A 4,808-nucleotide genomic window follows, 5' to 3' on the forward strand; every position below is an offset into this window, starting at 1 on the left:
GGACGTTCATGTAAAGAGTCCATCAGGGTCAATACAAATTTGTGGTTTTTTGGTTTTTCTTAAGTGGTTGCTTTTATAAAATGCATAGAAACCAATACCTAGAGAGGACCAAGCTTCCCCTTTTTGCCTCCTACATTGCTGGAGGAAGTAAATGGATCTTCACAGAAAGCGAAATCCAAAATAGTTGTTTAGAAATGAGTACAGAATTGGAAAGTTGAAAACTGGAGGTTCAGAATCTTAAGTGGAATAGAGTTGGAGTGTTCCATTCAACTAAGTCAATGGAAAGTTGCTTTAGCATCTATATTTAGTGTTTCTTTAGATTTAAAATTGAGATTGAACAGAAATTGATGTTCTGGGTATATTGGACTCCGCAGTATCTTTATAGGAAGGAATTGGCTAGTTCAGATAGAGAATGGTGATAATAATGATAATAATAATTATTATTTATACCCCGCCCATTTGGCTGGGTTTCCCCAGCTACTCTTGGTGGCTCCCAACAGAAAATTAATAATATGGAGATGTAATGCATTTGAAGCATATGGTGTAGGCGTATCCTGTAGTGTCTTGTTTCTGATCAGAAAATACAGTTGTACCTTGGAAGTCGAACGAAATCCATTCCGGAAGTCCGTTCGACTTCCAGAACCAAATTGCAGCTTCTGATTGTCTGCAGAAAGCTCCTACAGCCAATCAGAAGCCGCAGAAGCCCCGTCGGATGTTCGGGTTCCAAAAGAACGTTCGCAAACCGGAACAATCACTTCCAGTTTGAGGCATTTGGGAGCCAAAACATCCAAGTTCCAGGGTGTTTGGGATCCAAGGTACGACTGCATTGCCTTTGCTTTGGAGAAATCTTTGATATTTGTGGATGTTTACTCCCTTCTCTGGCTACGCTAGCATGAGCTAGTGGAAGTTTACAAAGGCCTAAGCAAATTGGATTCACCCGAGTCCTTATGCTGCACCTCAATCTCTGGCATCTTCTGATGGGGCACTTTTGCTAATCCCCCATGCCCCTCAAGTTCAGTAGGCCTTTACCAGGAACAGAGCCTATACTGTTGTAGAACCTGCCCTGTGGAACTCCTTGCCAATAGAAGTACCGTATTTTTCGCTCTATAAGACACACATTTTCCCCTCCAAAATTTATGGGGAAATGTGTGTGCATCTTATGGAGCGAATGCAAGCTCCTTGGCTTCAGCGATAGCAACCCGAAGCCTGAGAAGCGCAGTGGGAGCGCTCCCACTGCGCTCTGGAGGCTTCGGGTTCCTTTCACTGAAGCCTGGAGAGCGAGAGGGGTCGGTGCGCACCGACCCCTCTCGCTCTCCAGGCTTCAAGGATAGCCTCCTGAAGCCTCCGGAGCACAGCGGGAGCTCCCGCCGCGCTCCGGAAGCTTCGGGTTGCCTTCACTGAAGGCGAAGGCAATGTGGGAGAGGGAGAGCTGCGCAGCGCCCCTTCAGCGAAGCGGGAGGAGAAATGGAAGGGTCTCCGTTTCTCCTGCCACTTCGCTGAAGGGGCGCTGCGCAGAGAGGGGGAGTTTTTTTTTCTTGCTCTCCCCCTCTAAAACAAGATGCGTCCTATGGTCGGGTGCATCCTATAGAGCGAAAAATACGGTATTTTAAATGTCTTTCTTTTTAAAACTGCCAGCCTTTTTGAACATTTTTTTTTAAATTTGCTAGTTTTTATGCAATATTTTCCAGGTTGTTTTTTTAAAAAAGAAAATGATAGAATCTGGAGTACTTTCATCCCAAGCTTTATTTATGGCTGTGTCTCCACAGTCTAACCTCACACATCTCGTTCTGCATTGCCCTTTGTAGCAGCTCAGCCCCCAGTGTTTGCATGAAAGGCCCAAGTTTCAGTGGAAGAGCATTTGCTTGGCATGCAGAAGGTCCCAGGTTTGAACCTAGAATTCCCAGGCAGGACCTGGAGAGAACCAGGCCTGAAAACCTGGAGAGCCACAGCCAGTCTGTGTAGACAATACTGAACTAGATGGACCAATTGTTTGACTCATTATATGGCAGTTTCCTAGGTTCCTAACACCTCTTTATAGTCTCCTACATCCATGAAGCAGTTGACACCAACAAAATGCTGTTTCTAATGTCCTCATGCCACTTAAAACCACAAACTTCTTATTCTTTGCTAGCTCATCTTCTTTACTCTTAACAACAGAGCTGTAGTTTATGTGGGAAACTTTGTTTTCTTCCGTTTTGCCTTTAAGCATTATTTGCAAAGTGGTCCTGGATTGTTGGCATCCGTCTGTCTCGAGAGACAATGGAGTGTGTCTCCAGGGGTGAAGTCTGGAGCACCAAAGTGACCTCCCCGGGGTGCAAGCCTGGGCAGTGTGTATGGAGGTCCTGGGCTGCCTAGATGACAAGACCCCCTCTCAGCCTCACTGACGTGGTCCAAAGGAAAGGAGATGTTTGGTTGCAAGAGTTGCCAGAAAGAGGTGTATAAAGCAACATTGTCTTAGGGACTCTGATCCAGATTTGTTTACTCCTTGGCCTTTTCTTCTCCCGAAGATACCCCACAAGGCAGGTTTAGGATCAAAGTTTTCCTTCTTCCAGATGGCCTACCTTCCCAGGTTGATGAGCCTCATGTGCCCCTCATTTCCCTCTACAGCAGAAATGGCCTTCTTGACCATTGGACCCACTATTGGTCTTGTCTGCTCAATCTGCCAGAGCCTGTCTTCACATACAGGGGATGTCCCTAACTCAACTGAGGGTTTGAGACCCACTGTCTGCCCTCACCTGCTTTAGCCAGCCAGTCGAAGCCGTATCCTAGGGTGTGGCCACTGTTGCATGCTGACAGCTTCTAGGAGCCACAGGTGAGAGCTGAGTGCAGGGTAGGGATCAAAGACAGACAAACTACCCCAGCAGCATGACATGCCCCCCACCAAAGGTAGTACCTGTTGGAGTGTTGTGGGTATCAAGGAATCAAACTAATTGGGAATGCTGACTCAGCAGCATGTGATGACTAAGCATCAGGAGACATGGGGCGTTGCCTAATTGTTCCATTGCCAGCTAGTATAAAGAGGCATGGTTGGCTTCCCACTTCAGTTGGTAGGGGTGGGAAGAGGTGACGACTTCTCCTTTGAATGTAATTCCACCTGTATGCTGTGTATCCTGAATGTAGAAAGACTGCTTTACAATGCTGCAAGACTGCAACTGAATAAAGCCTTACTGAAAATACAGCTTGCCTCCTGAATGCTTCCTGTGGGGCTCTTGTACATCACAACAGTAAAAAGCAAAGGGACCCCTGACCATTAGGTCCAGTCGTGGCCGACTCTGGGGTTGGGGCGCTCATCTCGCTTTATTGGCCGAGGGAGCCAACATACAGCTTCCGGGTCATGTGGCCAGCATGACTAAGCCCCTTCTGGCGAACCAGAGCAGCGCACAGAAACGCTGTTTACCTTCCCACCGGAGTGGTCCCTATTTATCTACTTGCACTTTGACGTGCTTCCGAACTGCTAGGTTGGCAGGAGCAGGGACCGAGCAACGGGAGCTCACCCCATTGCGGGGATTCGAACCGCTGACCTTCTGATCGGCAAGTCCTAGGCTCTGTGATTTAACCCACAGCGCCACCCCTCCCCTAATACCCCATACACCCCGGATTTTACCAATAACACATGGGCATGCAACAGTGTATTATTCCAATGGGGGTAGGGGGAGAGGATGTTTTCCTAAGACCAAAATTTTCATATGGCCTGCTCAACTACTGGGAAAGGTGGTGAGAAGGGCAGAGCAGCTTGCTGTGGGAGGACTGTGCTCCCTCCCTCCCCTGGGCCAACAACTCTGTGGAAAGGATGGCAAAAAGAGAGAACTAGACTGGCAAAGAAAACATCAGAAACTAGATCCTGCTCCAGCTGGACTGCCCCCTCCACCCACAGGACCATCTACCATCACCTGTGCCCTGTGGGAAGGATCCCGATGACTTGATATATATGCGTGCAAGCCAAATGGAAAAATCTGTATCCTGAAAGGTGAGGTGCTCAAGACAACATGAACGAATAAAGACTTTACACATACATATGCACTGGCGTGTTAGATACGCTGGAGTCAGAAAGATCTAGGTTCACATTTTTGTTAGTGAGGATGCTCATCGGGTGACCTTGAACCAGTCTTTGGCCCTGTTTGTACATAACATTAAGCCCAACCATAGTTTAGTGCAAACATGCAGGTTCCTGGAATGAAGATTGTGGCTGTTGCTCTGCTCCTGTTGCTTCCTCTGCTCCTGCAGTGCTACCAAAGGCCAAGCCATGGTTTGGCTTAGCATTCTATTTGAATTCAGGCTTGTGGTTTGACTCCATCAACACAGAAATCTTTTATAGAATTTCCTTGAAATATAGCTTTGACAAATCCGTTTTGAAAACTTGGGATTTCAATGCCAAATTTTTAACTATTGACACCACTTTCTCAGATCTTGCTCCAGGCTTTGTGTTTTCAAAACCCAATTTTTGCATTTAACTAGGAAATGGATACTGTAGCACTGACATTTTTTATTGTTTTTACTAGCTATTTCCAAAACTCAAGGAGACTTCATCCTTCTCCTTTGACCAACAATGCCTGCAAAATAAGGGACAGACAATTCTCCTTTTTGCCTAATATTTGACATTTTCTTCCCCCACGCAATGTTAGGATAGGTTTTCTTTGCCTGCAACAGTGTGTCCGGACAATGTTCTTTTGAAGCTTCTTATGCAAACACTACTAATTAAATGGCGCAGCTTTAGATTTAGGTCATCTGGAAAAAACCCAAAGAGCTACACTTCTGAGTACGGTAAGTTCTCTTGTTGGGACTAGGAAAAAAAAATATCTTAAGCACTG

Source organism: Podarcis raffonei, chromosome 6 (genome assembly GCF_027172205.1).
Source record: "Podarcis raffonei isolate rPodRaf1 chromosome 6, rPodRaf1.pri, whole genome shotgun sequence".
Taxonomy (NCBI): Eukaryota; Metazoa; Chordata; class Lepidosauria; order Squamata; family Lacertidae; genus Podarcis; species Podarcis raffonei.